At 42.6% G+C, this 17,673-nt stretch overlaps 3 non-coding genes across 3 annotated transcripts; 2 read left to right on the top strand and 1 right to left on the bottom strand.

Moving 5' to 3' along the window:
- Positions 1-1,104: 1,104 nt before the first annotated feature.
- On the bottom strand, positions 1,105-1,186 carry trnas-gcu (transfer RNA serine (anticodon GCU)). The gene has a single exon. It is a non-coding gene; the product is annotated as a tRNA-Ser (tRNA).
- A 3,602-nt stretch (positions 1,187-4,788) lies between these two features.
- trnaf-gaa (transfer RNA phenylalanine (anticodon GAA)) lies at positions 4,789-4,861 on the top strand. Its single transcript has one exon. It is a non-coding gene; the product is annotated as a tRNA-Phe (tRNA).
- A 243-nt stretch (positions 4,862-5,104) lies between these two features.
- trnak-uuu (transfer RNA lysine (anticodon UUU)) lies at positions 5,105-5,177 on the top strand. The gene has a single exon. It is a non-coding gene; the product is annotated as a tRNA-Lys (tRNA).
- The last annotated feature ends 12,496 nt before the right edge of the window (positions 5,178-17,673 follow it).

Raw genomic sequence — 17,673 nt, 5'->3', positions numbered from 1 at the left:
GCTCTGACTGTCAGGGTAGATGACAGCTTCTTTCTGCTGCTGCATCTGAGTGGCTATGATTGGAGGTTTTACCTCCCAAGGTTGTCTGGTTCCAGCGGAAATTTTAAAATTCCAGTCCCCAACCTTGGCTGTTCTGAAACTCTTCTCCTGAATCACTCCTGAGCTGCAGAAAGAAAAAATACCAGTGCCCAACCAGATCAACTTCATGGCTGCTAACAGCCTCAGACACTTGATTTCCATCAATCTGGAGCCAAGAAGGCCCTCACCTGTGGTTCTCCTCCAGGAGGGTCCAGGTTCTGCCATTGTGGCTCCTTGTGCCACTGCCAGAGAGTCTCAGCTGCACACTGCAACATTTCAACAGGAGATTTACATTCCTTCAAATGTCCTGACATCTTATTCCAATGGTTCTGTTCTATCTTTATATTTTAAAATCAATCACACAATGAAAGCTGCCACAGCTGGTTTAAGAGAGAGAACACACTAAGAGATTTGAAACCAGTAAAATATGCTTTTCTGTGTGCAAACTAGTGAGGGGCATGGAAGGATATTTTACCACCAATACAGAACCCAAACTTTAGTCATGTGATGAGATGGCGACTGTGAAGAGTGATTATGAAGTTAATGGACAAAATGTGAATTGAAAGAAAATACATTAAAAAATACTAAATAAACAAATAAATAAAAGAAGGAGCACAAATGACATTTTTCTGCACAAATTTACTGGTATTAGACTGCATTTTTGGTTCATGAGTAGATGAAAGAGTATCACATATATATTATATACATGTGATACATGCACGTGGCTTTGGACGAAAGCTGAAAGAAATTGTAGAATTATTTAAATGTACCAAGTGGACTGTTTCAGGTTTCTTGAAGATGCTTCAGCTCTCATCCAAGAGGCATCTTCAGTTTTCTTCACTGATGGGAGGATTTATAGCTCTGTGGGGGCGGGACCTTCTACAGAGGTGATTGACACATGTGAGCTCTGGGTGTCTGAGTTGTTTTGGTCAGGTTGTGAAAGGGAAGTTGACTCAACTGGTATCTGTGTCAGTTAAAAGCCTCACAGTAATTCCGTAATGTTGGAGTAGAAACCAGAGTCGCTCACGACGAGGATGGGATTCGAACCCACGCGTGCAGAGCACAATGGATTAGCAGTCCATCGCCTTAACCACTCGGCCACCTCGTCTGCTGACAGCAACCCTGAGCTTTTAAACACCTGAACTCTTTGGAGCCTATTTGTCAGAAATGGACCCAGCAGGAGCCACTGAACACAACTCTGACATAATCAGGCTTCTTCCCAGCAGCATCGTGCTACAGAAGGCAGAATACAGACCATCGATACATCATCAGAGTGAACACCAGCTGATGTTTACAAGTTTAATTCACCTTTTACTACAAAATGACATCCAAGCTCAGATTCTCTTGTCCTGATTGAACAAGTAAATGTTTAAGAAGATGAGAGTACCAGACTTTTTCATCCAAGGAAACAAGCATCCTATCACTGTCCTATGCAGAGTTTCTTTAAAAAAAAAAAGTGAGACAACCTCAAGATTTTCTGTTTCCTCTTGTTGGATTTTGCCACAGAGAATCAGAGACAATCAAAAGCTTGTTGGACTTTAACGTTGGAGGACTGAACAAGTCATGACATCATCAGTTTTACCTTCACAGGTGCTTCATTTACTTTACTTTCAATTTTACAGAGGTAGAACCTGAAATCAAAGCTGTCCATCAAAAGAAGTGAAAGCTTCCCAGGCTGTGATGTTCTTGTCTACAAACTGTCTTGTATGGAGCTTCAATCTTTAATAAAAAGAATAAAAAGAAGATAACACTTGTTGTGATTTGGCGCTTTAAAAATAAAACTTACGACTTACATGGAAACTGTCTGGGGGGGGGGTGGAGCCTCCATCAGGTATGTGTTTGATGTCTGAATTCTTTCTCTGATGTCTGAATTCTGTCTTTGATCTCTGGGTTCTGAGCATTGATCTCCTGCTTCAGTCTTTGATCTCTGACTGATCCTAAACTAATCAAAGGATCACATCAGCATATTGGTCCAGTCTACAGATGGTGATTTTACCTATTTGAAGCCTTATTTTGTGTTTGATGGACATTTTTAAAATCATTAATGACTTTTTGACTGAACATCCTGGACACTGTGGTGCCTGATGAGGAGACAACTTGGGTACAAAGTTGAAGAGGAGGGTTTTTGGAGAGGGGATATTTTTGCAGTGTTCCAAGTCAATAATAACTGTGGCAAATATCATCATTTTTCAAAATGTCCTCACGAAGATGGTTTGTAATTCTGTCTCTCCCTCATCCTCAGCTGCTGCAGCACTTTAAAGAAAACCTTTGACTCGTGGATCTAAAAAGATCAGATGTTGTCTCCTCCAGAACATCAACACTTTAACGTTGTTGGCAGGACTCCAACCTGAGCAGGGAGACCCCAATGGATTTCTAGTCCATCGCCTTCACCACTCGGCCACAACAACCACATTCACACACACATTTGTAAAAGATTCACATTGACACAACTCTTTAAAATTGAGTCACAAGCCCATTTGTGTGAGGTCCTATTTTCTCTTTTTCCACATTCCTTTGTTTCCAGGTCTCTAATAAGTGCAGAATTACAAAGACAAGCAAGCTGGATCCATCCTGGGCAGGTGATAGGAGCCATTGACCACTGGCCAGAGACCCTGGCACAGACTTTGGGGGGTGGTGAGAGAGAACATTTCTACAATTATATTATACATTTATAGAATTCTACAATCCTACAATTTCATTGAGCAGACGCTTTTGTCCAAAGCCACTTGCATATTTTTTCGGTGAGTTTGGCTCCTGAGCTCAAGACAGTCGTGACTCATAAAGGACAGCTTCAAATGCAGCTGTGAAGCCTCATTGTCAGCTGGGAAGAACGACAGGTGTCTCCCTCTAGTGGCTCCTCACAGCAACACGAGCCTCATTTCATTCACATGCATCCACCACCTCACTACCAAAGGCCAGTTGGGCCTCCACAGACAGGTGAGTTTCAAGTGTTGGACAAAGGTCTTTAAGATGTTCTTATTAATTCTATAACATCTGAGATTAAAATCTATGGAATTACAACCAACAAGCAGTCAAACACCTGATCAGATGCTCCTTCATGAGGCTGAGAAGAATCAATCTAAACTGGGATGAAGAAAATTAATTGAGAAGAGAAACCTACTGATTGGATGACATGGACCCACCTGATCCATGTCAGCCTTGTTGGAGCAGAAAGAGGTGGATCAGAGGAATCAGTGGATCAAGACTCAGGTGTCAGATGAAGAATCTCTTTATTCACAATTGAGTCAGAGAAATCTTCCAACGTGAACGTGACAGACCATTTTATACCAAAGACAGGCTGTGTGTGTGTGTGTGTGTGTGTGTGTGTGTGTGTGTGTGTGTGTGTGTGTGTGTGTGTGTGTGTGTGTGTGTGCGTGTGTCCCTACTGACTGGAAACTGAATAATAACCAGACTAATTTTTGTTATTGACCAAGTCTGGGTGACTCACTAAATTCATAACTGAAGTGATTATTTAATTAATAAACAAGACATTTGTCCAAAAGTCATGATCAAATTCATGTAAAATCTGAGCAACGAGGGTTTGAAAATGTTCAAATGAGCCAAAACAATGTCCTGGGATCCAACCAGGGACCTTTAGATCCACACCAATCTTCCCTGACCTCATAGAAACTGGAACATTTCAACAAATAAATTCAAATTCAACTAAGCAGCAACTCTAGAACAGTCAGAGCACTTGCTAATTCCCCTGTTAGCTCCAGATCAGACAATGCAGGCTCACCTTCACACTTGGTTGTACGACCGTCACCAGTTGAAGCTTCTCTGGTTCAACAAACTCTGGGGACTCAAGACACAAATCAGCACCGGTGCAGGTCCAGATCCAGATGTTAGCTGATGGGGACAATGGCTTAAGGGAGCTCCAGGTAGCTGGTTTGAACTGGTCCCTCATCTCTGTGAGTAGAAACCATCTGAGGTGGAGGGTGAAGATCTGCTTTGACCTCCTGATCTCCCAGTAAAGCCAGTATAGATGTTGAGCTTGGAGGAGTTGATGGCCTCCTTCATCTTCTTGTTGGAGATGTTTGCTAAACTCAGCACCACCACAGATCAGAGGAAAGTCCACTTGTCAGCTGGACACTGGAGTTTCTAGTGACCTGCAGGATCTTAGTTGTGGTGGCAGCAGGCCTGTTCTAAGAGCTTTGCTCACATTCATGATCAGGCTTCATAATGGTTCTGGACCACTGTGTGATAGGAGCTGATCCTGGAGCAGCAGAAGACAAATATAGAGAAGAAAAGACAAAAGACAGAGAGAAATGAGGGAGAGAATGACAAAAAATGGGAACAAGATGAGGGTGAAAGACAAGCAGAGAGAAAGACAGGGGGACAGGGGGATGGAAGACAGACACACAACCAACAACAGCAACAGCAGCAATAATAGTTTTGATATTGTCCTGTTATTGATGTTTTCATGTGAAAGTGGCATATTTAAGATAAAAGACACTGTTAGAACAGAAAGATCCATAAAACCCACCAACCAGAGGTGTGTCTGGTACAGATGTGGAATTATTGGCTCACACAATGTTGAGGCAACTGGGAAGAAGACAAACAAAAGAGGCTTGTTTGATTCAGACATTCATCAAAAATGGTCCTGTCGAACTGTTCAATGTGTCATGACTTCAGAAGCTCAAATCCTCTCTAAGTTCTAGTGAGAGTGGAAGAGATTATAAAATGAGAGAAGCAGGGCCCTCCCTCAGAGCTGAAACAGCTCAGTTGGGAGAGCGTTAGACTGAAGATCTAAAGGTCCCTGGTCCGATCCCAGGTTTCAGCAGAGGAACAGCATTGACTTTACTTTCCAGTGGAGGAACTGCAGACATGAAGGAAACTAACATCTTGTCCTGTGCATTCTGATGACATTCAAGACATTTTTGGAGCCTCTTGTTGGATTTTGCCACAGAGAATCAGAGCCAATCAAAAGCATGGTGGACTTGAACATGGAGGATTGAACAAGTCAAGAAAGCAGCAGTTTGACCTTCACAGGTGTTTCTTTTCCTGTCTAAATGCTGTAGAAAGAGCCTGAGTAGCTCAGACGGTAGAGCATCAGACTTTTAATCTGAGGGTCCAGGGTTCAAGTCCCTGTTCAGGCGCTGTGGATGTTCCAGTGTTTGACAACATGGTACTGGATGAAGTTCAGTGTTGAACAAACTGTTATCATCAGAAGTAGAAGTGTTCTTGTCTTGCCACTGTGAGACTGTCGCTGCAGGTCAAATGTGAGATAAAAGTGACTAATAATAATTTCATGTGGCATGCAATTAACAAAAGACCACAAATAACACTGGTCAAGTTAATTTTATTTATATTGCACCAAATCACAACAAAACTTATCTCATGACTCTTTACAGGTAGAGCAGGTCCAGTACCAAACTCCTTCAATGAATTTACACCCAACAATTCTCCATCAGCAAGCACATCCTGCAACAGCGGCGACAAAAACCTTCCTTTTAACAGGCAGGAACATCGAGCAGATCCAGGCTCAATGGGGACGGCCTTCTGCTTTGACCGGTTGGGGGGAAAGAGAGCAGGAGAGCGGGGCAGAGACAAAGACAGATAATGGAGGAAGACAGATATGCAGAAGGAGAGAAAGGGACAGAGATAAAGAGAGAGAGAAGGGAAGAGACTGATGGACAGACGGTGAGCAGGTGGAGCTACGGGAGGCAGCTTGAGCCTCTTCAGGTCTGCAGCCTCCTTCAGCAGCACCCAGATCTGGGATGAGAGGAGCCTGAAGGCTCCGGAGAAGAATACGAGTTATTAATATGCATGATTATGATTTATGTATGACACATATAGGAGGACAGAGAGGAGTAGAGAGAAGCCCAGTGCACCATGGGAGATCCCCCAGCAGCCTAAGCCTATAGCAGCAGATCTAAGGGCCAGCCTAAGCAGCCCAACTATAAGCCTGATCAAAAAGGAAGGTCTTTAGTCCGCTCTTAAAGGTCGAGAGGGTGTCTGCATCCCGGACCGAAACTGGGAGACGGTTCCACAGGAGGGGAGCCTGATAGCTGAAGGCTCTGGCTCCCAGTCTACTTTTAGAACTCTAGGAACCACCAGTAACCCTGCATCCTGGGAGCAAAGAGTTCTAGCTGGATAATAGGAGACTATGAGCTCTGTCAGGTATGAAGGAGCCTGACTGTTGAGGACTTTGTATGTTAGAAGGAGAATTTTGAATTCTCTTCTGAATTTGACAGGGAGCAAAAGAAGCCAGAACAGGAGAGACATGGTCTCTTCTACTAGTTATCGTCAACACGCAGGCAGCAGCATTTTGGATCAGCTGGAGAGTCTTTAGGGACCCACTGGTGCAGCCTGATAGGAGGGAATTGCAGTAATCCAGCCTGGAAGTGACAAAGGCTTGGACTAGTTTTCTTGCATCTTTTTGAGACAGGATGTGTCTGATCTCAGCAATGTTTCACAAATGAAAGAAAGCAGTCCTAGAAATTTGCTTAATGTGGGCATTAAAGGCAAGATCTTGATCAAAGAGAACTCCTAGGTTCCTTAGGGTCGTGCTGGGGGCCAAGGTCATACCTTCCAGGGTACCGATCTCATTAGATAAACTTGTAAAGTGTCATGAGATAACTTTTGTTGTGATTTTGCACTTTATAAATAAAATTGACTTTACTTGACTTTGAAGTTATCATTAAATTTAAAGTAGAAAAATCTTTCCTCTTCAATCCTGTCACTCAGTGTTGAAAACTGTTTCAAACAAATTCTACTGTTCAACAGTTCAAGTGTTTCTAATGAAGCTGAATGTGCTCTCTTCTACTTTCCTCAATTGTGTTTCTTTCATGTCCTCCTGAGATCAAAGACAGAATTCTAGTTACTGTCAAAGCCCTGATGACATCATCAGGAATTCTGACTTTGATCTGGAGGCTCTTGCTTTAATCTGAATTTGATCTGACTAATGTTTTAGTTTTTGTCTGGATCTTTTCTTTTTATATCCTGCTGTCTGCTCTTTGCTTTTGTAGCTACCTTCAACAACTACCAAGCCTCCTGGGTACTGTAGGAAACATGGTCAAGTTCTTCCTACTTTTCCAGTCACGTCCTGCTCACATTGGTCCGTCTTCATTTTGACTCCTCCCACTGCCACAATGACCAGCCTTTATACACTTGGTGACTGGGGTCCTGGTTGCTGCAGGCCTCAACACCAGCCTGTGGTTGTGAGCAGGGCAGAACAGAACTGACAGTATCTCACATGCAGGACCTGGGTCAGATCCTGGTGCCAGCTGGGGCACCGCTTTAACCTGGACGCCCTGGAAGATCTTCTCCAGGAACTCGCCTTTTTTAATCGAAACAGCGTGAAACTTCAAGTAAAGAATTTATATTATTTAATTAACAATGAGGACTTTGTCATAAAATAAAAAGGAACAACTGACTACCTCACCATTGACTTCACACTGACACACAGGAGGTAACATGGTCATCAGAGCAGCGATGCTCAGGTCTGTGGACTCAGAGGAGGATTCTTCTTTAGATCACAGGTTTGAAGATATCAGTGGAAGAAAGAAGAGAGGCTGTGAAAGACCTGCCACACCTCTCCAGTGACCTGGGATATGATGGCAGTGATGGGATTTGAACCAACACCTCCTCAGAAAGTGAGAGCCTTAATCCAGCGCCTTAGACTGCTCGGCCACACTACCTCACTGTCTTGTTCTGTGAGTTGGTCTGCTAAAGGCATGTTGAAGAGGAAGTAACATAATGATATAAAACTTATTCTGAAGGGGGACCCCTTTCGCCCCAAGGTCACAGGAAGTGACGACAGCGCCGCTAGAAGCAGCCGGGAAAGAAATGGTTAAAGGACTCAATTTGTACAGCGCCTTTCTACCTCAGCAGCACTCAAGGAGCTGAACAATGTCCTCTCATTCACACACACTCACACACTGATGGTGAAGGCTGCCATGCAAGGAGCCAACCTACACATCAAGAGCAATTAGGGGTCACGGGGGGGGGGGGTGAGGATCAAACAAGCCACCCTTTGGTTGCCAGACGGCCATGCTACTCCTGACTCATGTGACCTGGATACGATGGTGAACTACAGCTGATCGCCATGCTAGCAAACCCCCTTTTGTTTGGTTTGGTTGTTGTTTAGTGACTGTGGATGAATACACAGCAGAAGTTGTGCATAAATTTGTGTTCCCTGTTCACTTGAATATATGCAGGAGTATGAGGTGGAAAGAATACTTGGAGGAGAATGAGAGTTAAGTCTGAGTGCTATGACCTGTGCTGACACTTCAACATGTCAGCCCACATAACAAAGACGGCAGTCATCTGGGAAAGCAAGTACACCACACATACACGAAGAAACCCTACAGGAAACAAATATCTCCGGATGCAATGTAGGAGCAAGTAGCCCTGTTCCAACATGGCCGCCCTGTGGGCACGCTGCTGTAGCGAGCCTTAGCAGTCAATGCAGTATGAATAGATGTCTAAGGATGGAATACACTGCAAGAGCAGGCTAGCAAACATTTAATGAATGTAAAGAATCAGAAAGGTAGTTACAATGACATCATCAATACAAAAACTTGAGTTACAAAAGTGAGGTGAACAATTTCAACAGTCAATCCCAAATTTAGGCCTGAAATTGGAAAATAATATTAGCTGGCTAGCTAACGTTAGCTAGTTAACGTTAGCAAGCTGGCAATATTTAGCACCATCAAATAGTTCAAACAAGGTCAACAGCTGTTATAATGATGGTCACATGATTTAAAAGATTAAAAACAACTCTCTGTATCAATGTGAGATAGAGTTACATAAATGAATAGAACATTACTCACTGACTGAAAATTGAAAAAGCACCAGACTTTGGTCCAGAGCTTGGTTCTAACGTGACTTGACAGCACTTTTTAGGGCCTGAGCCAGAAGGAACTTCTGGCAAAGACTCCATTATTTTTTCCACTTTTTTTCTTTTTGCAGTCAACACTGCCCAGAGTTGATTTGAGGAAATAAGACTCACACATTTGATAAAGTTTGGTCAGACGGTGCAGACACACTTGACACCCAGAGAGGTGAGCAGGTTTTGGACCAAGTTGAAACTTGTCAAGTATTTGAGACAGAAAATGACAGAAAGCTGTGGCTGTGTTCTGGTTCTGCATGTTTTAGATTTATTCCCCTTCCAGTCATGTCTTATTTCCAGCTCTGCTCTCCCTCAACTACTGTTTAGTGTCATATTTATTTTGCTGACTACTTCATTGACATATGGTAAAAATGTCTTGTGTTTCCTGAAATTAACTGAGTGCTGCTCAGTAAAGTAGACATGACTTGAGATTCTATTCCTGGTTGGTCCATTTCAACATTCTTATCCTTCCTAGCATTGGAGATAAAGTATCAGTCAGGGCTGTACTTGATTAGTACTGCATATAGTACACATCAGTCACTGCCATTACACAGTGGAATGGAAGTTGAAATACTGTTGACCAGCAAGCTGAAAACTGTTGTGATATTTGACAATTCTATTGTTTCTGAATGAAAATCATGTGAAGGAGAATCATTGAGATATCCTAAAAATGGCTGAGGTCTGCTGAGCTGCAGCAGGTCTGAGCTGCTTTTGATGCCCAGATGATGAGGAGGCAGTGAATGTTGGGTTTGGTGGAGCTGAAAAAATGCTGCAGGTGTTGAGAGGTCTGCTGGAGTGCAGGACTTCCTCTCCAGGTCTCAGCTTCTCCCTTTAGTTCCCACAAACATCACAACAGTCCTGGAACCCCTGCAGATGGTGGAGGACCATGATGACCCCGATGCACCATCAGGGCATCAAAAACCAGTCATGATGATCAAAAAGGTCCCTCCACTCATCCAGGGTCAACTCTAGAAGAAGCTTCTGGAACAGATGAGCAAACACACTCAACTAGAAATCATGATTTAAACACAATGTTGATTTTTACAATTTCCTTCAATGTTTTAAAAACCATCAAAGTGGACAGAAGCCCAGATGGTCCAAACCTGTTTCCTGTCTCCTGCCATTGTGGAGAGCCTCTGTTCTGTCCTGCTGCTGTCCAGTTGTCTCTACTGAGCTCCTCTGCTGGTTCCACCTTGAAGAGGGTCTGAGCTAAAATTGAATCTTGGGGAACTTCAACCTTTGATCTCAGAGTTTTGTGTTTGATCTTAGAATTCTTTCTTTGATCTCACCTTAGACAAAGACATGGAAGCTCGATCTGCTGTTGAGGAGGCCCTGATCGTATAGTGGTTAATACTCTGTGTTGTGGCTGCAGCAACCCCGGTTCGACTCCAGGTCACGGCAGCATGAGACAAATTTCTTGTGTGTATTGATGGACACAAACCAAGCAGAAATTTCCCACAATGCTATAGGGCGGTGTTTGGTCAGTTTCTTCTCAATGCTAATGTCTGCTCGCTTAGTCTGCTACTTTGATGGCTCTGACGACAAAAAGGTCCAGACCCCTGGATATGGTGGTTCCTCCCTAAACGTAGATTCTGTCAGCTCATGTTTTGAAATCAACTCACCATGAACACAAGTAGATTTCAATGGACTGCAAATGTGTCTCATTTAATGGTAAACATGTCAAATATAAATTCCATCACCTGAGGAGGTCTGCTGCTGGAATTAAGCTCCAGATATTCACAAGATATTCTAGATCTTAAAATGAAGCATTTTTATATTTGATTTATTATTCATTAGCCTGCTTCATGTGGTGTGATTTTATGTGTCCTATATTGAATCGAACTTTGTAAACGATCGTCCCTGAGGATGTTGAATGATGTCAAAAAAGGGTTCTCTCAGCTCTCCTTTCCTCTAAATAGAGGAGTCTCTGCTGAGGTCGTTCCCTGTCAGAGTCCTGACGTCTATTCGGATGCACCGAGAGACTCAGGCAAACAGAAGACAAGGGCAAGTGAAGTAACCTGAAAATGAGAGGGGAGGTTCGACATCAAACTAAAACAGGAAGAAAAGGACACAAATGGGATATCAAAATAAGAGAGACCATGAGACATGACCCCCCAGTTCCTGCTGCTTCCAGCTCTTCATATCGAGCCCCTCGTACAGTGGTTGAGAGAGACCACAAATATTAAGGGTGTCTACATAAATGGAGAAGAACACAAGGTGGTGCTAGACGCTGATGATGTTTTAACATATTGAAGTGAGCCCCCTAACACAGGACCTGCATTAATAAAACTCTTTGAAACACTGGGAAGCTCTGCTGGATATTAATTCTTCATTCTAAAACACAGGTTCTGACCTTTAATCACTCACCTCCAGAACACATGGAGGAAAACCTCCACCTGGATTGGGGCCAGAACTCCTTGAAGATGATAGAAGAAGATGGAACTCCATTTCCTTTCTGAGTCTGAGTCACAGGGTTGATAGAGTAAAAATAAATGTCCTACCACAAGATCTCTTTCTAGTTCCAGGACCAACTGGAGAAATTGCCTTCAAAACCGTTTCTGAATTGAAAAAAATGCTTTCCAGATTTATCTTGCAGGGGAAGAAACCCAGGCTCAAAATTAAACCACACCATGAATGAGCCCCAGTTCCTGCTCTACTGGCCCATCAAAATCTGGAAAAAATGTTTCCGCAATGTCCAAATCTCAATGACTAATTTGGAATGTTAACAGGAGAATATCACTACAAGTCATTTAATGATGTGCTTTTAATCCAGGGTTCAAGCCTCATGAAATGAACCCTAGATTTAAATCCTGGATTCAAAGAGAGTAACAACTTTCTACTCACTTGTGGAAAATGGAAATGTAAAAGATTTGAAAGCCTGAGAAGAGAATATCACTGAGAAAGTCTGACTTTTTAGAATCCTCTTAGGTGAGCAATTATTTTAGAACACGACATCAGAAATGAAACAGACTTTAATGATCCAATGCTGAAAATATTTTTGGCTGCCCGTCAAGAAACAAGAAAAACCTCATATCGTTTGTTGTTTTCCGTTTGACCTGATTCTTGGTTGTCAACTAACTGCTCATTGGCTTTCTTGATGGAACAACAAAAGCAAAAGTTGAAGACTTTGAATATCCAGGCCTCTGGCGTGATTCTCAGCTGTCATTTAAATTTCACATGAACTCAGTGTCCAAGCAAATATCTGGTGGGCTAAAATTACTTTTGTTGTTGACTTTTTCCACAAGAAGTATGGAAAAGTATTATCACACAGTTCATGTTCCCAATACTGGACTACACTGGTGGTTTCTATGGGAACACTGGTGACGGCCCCAGGCCTGGGTCCTATGCAGCATGGTGTGTTCAACCTCCTGTTGGTGGGTGTTTTTGTGTCTTTGCAGGTCTGGTCATCAGGCTGACTGGGAGCACCAGGCCAGTGTTCCCAGTTAGGCCTGTTTAACCCCGCCTTCCCAGACATTTGTCTCCCTTCTGCGCTCAGCCGGCGAGATGTTGTCCTTTTGTTTTTCCTTGTTTTCCACCAACAACATGCAGTACACATTGACATCACATCACACACTCACCTCCACTGCTGACACTGACTTCCACACCTCACATGGTTGATTATTTACTTTAATAAATGGTGATTTGCTGCTACCAGGTTTTGCTGCACCTCTGAGCCGGTCCTAACACATTCAGACATCAATCTTTGTCCTCTCAATGTCTGATATAATAGTCTTTGTAGATTTGTGCTCAGGTGTTTGGATTGAACCCATCATTATTTAATGTAGGAGTCCCAAAGGCAATTCCATTGGTCAGTATTTATTTTCAAATGTGTCTACTTGATTTTCCCTTCATACTTGAAGCAACTTTCAATTCCTTTCAGCTCACAATGCAACCTAGAGTGTAGAGATCATTTGTTTCTATATCTTCCTAGAATCAGCAAAGAAACTGGTCATCGCACATTCATATTTTCCTAAAGTCAATTTTATCATTTGGAAACCATCTTGAGGACATTTGGAGAAAGTTCAATCATTCAGCTGCAGTTACAGTGACTTACAACACTGCAAAAAGAAAAAATCACCCCTCCACAAACACTCTTGTCCAACTTTTGTGCCCAGATTTTCTCCTGATGAGGCACCAAATCAAGTCAAGTCATTTTTATTTGTATGGAACCAAATCACAACAAAAGTTCTCTCATGACTCTTTACTAGTAGAGCAGGTCCAGCATCAAACTCCTTCAATGAATCTACACCCAACAATTCTCCATCAGCAAGCACATCCTGCAACAGCGGCGATGAAAACCTTCCTTTTAACAAACAGGAATGTCGAGCAGATCCAGGATCAGTGGGGACGGCCTTCTGCTTTGTCCGGTTGTATTTAAAGCTCCATCAGATTGGAACAACCTTTCCTCCTCACTTCGGTCTCTCACTTCCTTTCTCATCTTCAAATCATCAAGCATTTTCAAACATCTGCTCTTGTTTCTGATGCACCTCACCTTTTCTCTCCAGGATTCACTCTGTACTTGTTCTTGTTTGTTCTCTGTACTGTACATATGTGGATATTTGTGTATGAATATGCATTGTGTACTTTAATGGTGCATGGAAGCAGAATTTATTTAGATGGGTTTTTAAATGTATGAGTATGTGAAGACTTTATTTTGCAATGGGATCTCTGATCATACTTTGTATAATGCTGGATGGTGGCTTTGGGGAACATTGTTGACAGCATTCACCACTGGAGCCTACTTTGATTGCCAGTCAGGTGTTTTTCAGGATGGAATATTGGCAGGACAAGTTGCTCCACATTCACTTTCAGCCGAGCCAGGAGTTGAACCTGGAATCTTCTGATCCGAAGTCAGACGCATTGTCCATTGTACCACCAGCCCTAAGGAATGGAGGGGTCTTATACAAAAAGAGTCTACACATTCAGATGTATGACAGAAAATGTAAATGATATGGTGGCATTTTCTGTTTTTTTTGCTGTCTGATTTTCTAAATATAACCTTTATTATATATATATTTATTTATAAATATTTGTAAGAAGAAAATAAGAAAGACAACCTGCATCATCACAGTCATGAAGACCTCAACACGGTTGAAGAGAAAGTCTCAGGGTGGATTCTTGTGTTTTGCAGCATCCTTGATGTGTCTGCATAGAATGCATTGGTGTTGTGGACCCACATCCACCAAGAGTGGAACCAAGGAAAGCAAGTGGAGAATGTTTCTGGAGGAGCTGGGAAATTCCCTGGTCAAGCCACACATTGAGGGAAGGGAACGGATGCCCCGAGACCCAGACGCTGCAGCCTTGCTCAGACAGCTGCAGAGCTCACCCAGCACTCCATCCATGCCATCAGCAACACAGAGAGCAACCACGCCAGCATCCTCCTCAGCAGCCCTGCCTCAACACCAACCAGAACAGCCACAGCCACAACCCACTCAGGCCACCAGATTCCAGAAGAAAGAGGAGTCAGGTCTGCCCAAGCAGTCAGGACAGCAGGACAAACGGATTGTGGTTCAACTGCAAACACACACACACACACACACACACACACACACACACACACACACACACACACACACACACACACACACACACACATGCATGTTTTTGCACCAAGAGACTTTTCCTCTTTTTGTTTTTTACTGGTTTTGAACCAGTAGTTGGTTTCTGTTGGTTTGATTTGCTTGACTGGTTGTTGTTTGTTTGACCTTTCAAATCCATATTTTGGGTTCTGGCTTGTTCTGCTTTTCATTTTGTGTTTGTATTAAAGTTCTGTTGCTGAAAAAAAGACTTTTTTGTCTTTTTCTTGAAGTAAATATATGAGGGTGGAAACTGACCCATAACACCATGGATGGCACAATAGTTAATAATATTGAAATGAATAATAAATCAAACCAATCCATGTCAGAGATGTGTTCTAACACCCCTCAGTAATGGTCAGGAAACACAACAACCTTTTGTTTATTTCTATGATTTTCTTGAGGTTCATTTTACCATTTTTTTTAACTGAAATCGAGGGTTTACTGACTAAAAAAAGGTCCAGAGGCCCACAACAAAATATTCAAATCAATATTTCCATGGATAAGGAAGCCTAACAAGGTAACCAAGAGATGGGAAACAACTTGGATGATAGAAAATTGTTTTTAGTTTATTTTAAAGCTGATTGAAGATGTGGGTCAAAACCGACCTGTTAACATAAGAGATGGGAACAGAAAGCTAACACAAGAGGAAGGTTGAAGCTATGAAAAAGGAGTTTGATAAAAATCTTGAACTGACAGTAGAAATATCCTTTTGTATGTTTACCTTTGTTGACAGAAGTCACTTTAGCTTGGCAGTGAAAAGAATCTCTGCTGGCTTGACAAATAAGTGGCACAAACTGGGTTCAAGCTGGACTTTGGACACTGGTATCTGCAACAACTCCCATCAACTCCTAATTTGTGTGTACAAAAAAATCATTGAGAAATCAAGGTGAGATCAAAGAAAGAATTCTAAGATCACCCAGGGATGATGAACAGGCTCTACTGGTGCTTAGGACTCTGTTGATCAGCTGCTGAGTTGCTACTTGATGTCAACATTGGTCTGTTTCATCCTGAGTAGTTTGATCATAGCAGAGTCGTTGCATCAATGAGCTGAATGTGGACGGACAGATTGACCCTCCACAGCAGACGCATGTGACAGATCTCTTGATGAGACTCCTCAGTCTTCAATTTAGTCGTCGTGTGTCATGCAGTGTTGAGGAGGCCGGCTGGCTGTGGGTAAAGTGGGGCTCAGAGTTTGTGGAGTCGGCTCTGGACTGAAGGGGGTCACTGATTTGTTCTCAGATGCTACAGCTCAGGTTAGCGAGGTGGTGGAGAAATGAGTGAGAACTCTGCCAGCTGGAGCCTCTTGGGTCCCGGGGGGCTTCACTCCTGGAGGTGGAAATGATGAGGAGTTTTAAAATCTGCTCCTCTTTCACTCTGACTTTTTTTTCTTGGGTTCCCTCTTTTATTCATGTGTGATTTTAATCTCAGCTCTCTAAACCTGAATGGAGCCAGAACCCATTTTAAAAGAGCTGCTCTTTTTAAACTCCTGGAGATCTAGAGGATCCCTGCCATGTTTGTCCAGGAGACCCACAGCACAACAGTCAGTGAATGGGGATGCAGGCAGGCTTTTAATGGAGGTCATTTGAAGTCCCAAGTCCAGTTGGAGCAGAGGGTGGAGTTTGATTCTCCAGGAGTTTTTTGTTGTTGTTTTTTCACCAGTTTCTTTTGATTTGGAGGAAATCGTTCCAGGTGTTTGAAAGAAGGTGAGAGCAACTTTGGAAAATCGAAGCGAAGTAAAATCTGGTCAACTGGACGTAAGTTTTAAACTACGGTACGTAAACTTAGATCCAGTTGACCAGGTTTTACTTCGCTTCGATCTACGATGACCTGGATGAATGAGAACCTACACAGAAAACTTTGGAAAATGTTCAACTGGTGTTTTTAAATGTCTTTGCACCAACAAATGGCGGACAGGACAGCTTTTGAAACATTTTCATGCCACTGTTCAACACTGAATCTGCTGGTTTCCTGTTTTTAGGAGCTGATGGGAGCTGCACAGAGAAGCTCTTTTAGACAGGAACCATTCAGAGCTCCATCCTGCTTCTTCCAGCAGGATCCACAGATCCACCAACACACCAGCTGTTTGATGTGTGGAGGCTTTTTACCAGGATTCCTAGACAGCACAGCTGGACTCACTCAACAGCTAACTTGTTAGCACCGACGAGACAGGAGCGCTTCTATGGTTTTACTCAGTGGTTCAATATTTTTAGATGTCCCATTCAGCCTGTGGGTTTTAGTGATCACTCTTTAGTCTCCTGTTCTGTTTTATTAAAATATTCATTTAAAAGCTCCTGAGAGAGAGAGAGAGAGAGAGAGGGAGGGAGGGAGAGAGAGAGAGGGAGAGAGAGAAAGAGAGAGAGGATCAAACTGATCTCAAACTTGACTTCAAAATTCTGATTATAATAATTTGTTCTCCTTGATAGATTCATCACTACAGTGTCATAGAGGGTCCATTACTATTGCAGTATATTAAAGAATATAAGAGCGAGGTTTCCATCCATGGAAATAAAATATTTCATGTATTGCAGTATATTTTCAAAGATATAACACTTTAATGTGAGACTTTAATGTCTGTCTTTGGTTTCTAAACTCTGACTCTCCTGTTATTGGTGCTGACTGAATTCTACCACCTGACAGACTGGGAAGGCTCATATTTGTGATGGATCCATCAATACATGAAGGTCTTGTTTCAATGTTATAACATTAAAGCTCATCTTAGTAAAACAATGAAGTTACCTGAACTAAATTCTTGAAAAAAATGACTGTCACTAACTTAAATAAATCAAATCTACTTCAAAGTTCCTTCTGTTGTCATAAGTCATCCATTTTAAGTGTACTTGTAGTTCCAGAGCATTCCAAGTGGAGATGATATGAATCATTTTGTTAGATGAACTCAGTTCCTCTGCTTTGATGTTGGTGGACTGAGTGGAGTTTGCCTGAACCTGCTTGAACCTGTTTGCTCCTGCTCAGTCCCTCACTCAAGCCTCACTCAGCCTCAGCAGCACCGCTCCACTGAGGACTGATTCAGGTTCCTAGCAACCAAATACAGAGGAGAGCTGAACCTTCTTGCTGTGAGGCCACAGTGCTGACCACTGCACCATTGTGTCCCCTGAAAATGCCACCACGTTGTTGGGATTTTCTGTAAAACCAAGCACACATGAACATAGCAGCTTCTTCACA

The sequence above is a fragment of the Aulostomus chinensis genome, chromosome 4, assembly GCF_037954235.1.
Source record: "Aulostomus chinensis isolate RoL2024-O1b breed Wild chromosome 4, RoL_Achi_v1.0, whole genome shotgun sequence".
NCBI lineage: Eukaryota > Metazoa > Chordata > Actinopteri > Syngnathiformes > Aulostomidae > Aulostomus > Aulostomus chinensis.
This window is presented reverse-complemented; position numbering and strand designations above follow the sequence as displayed.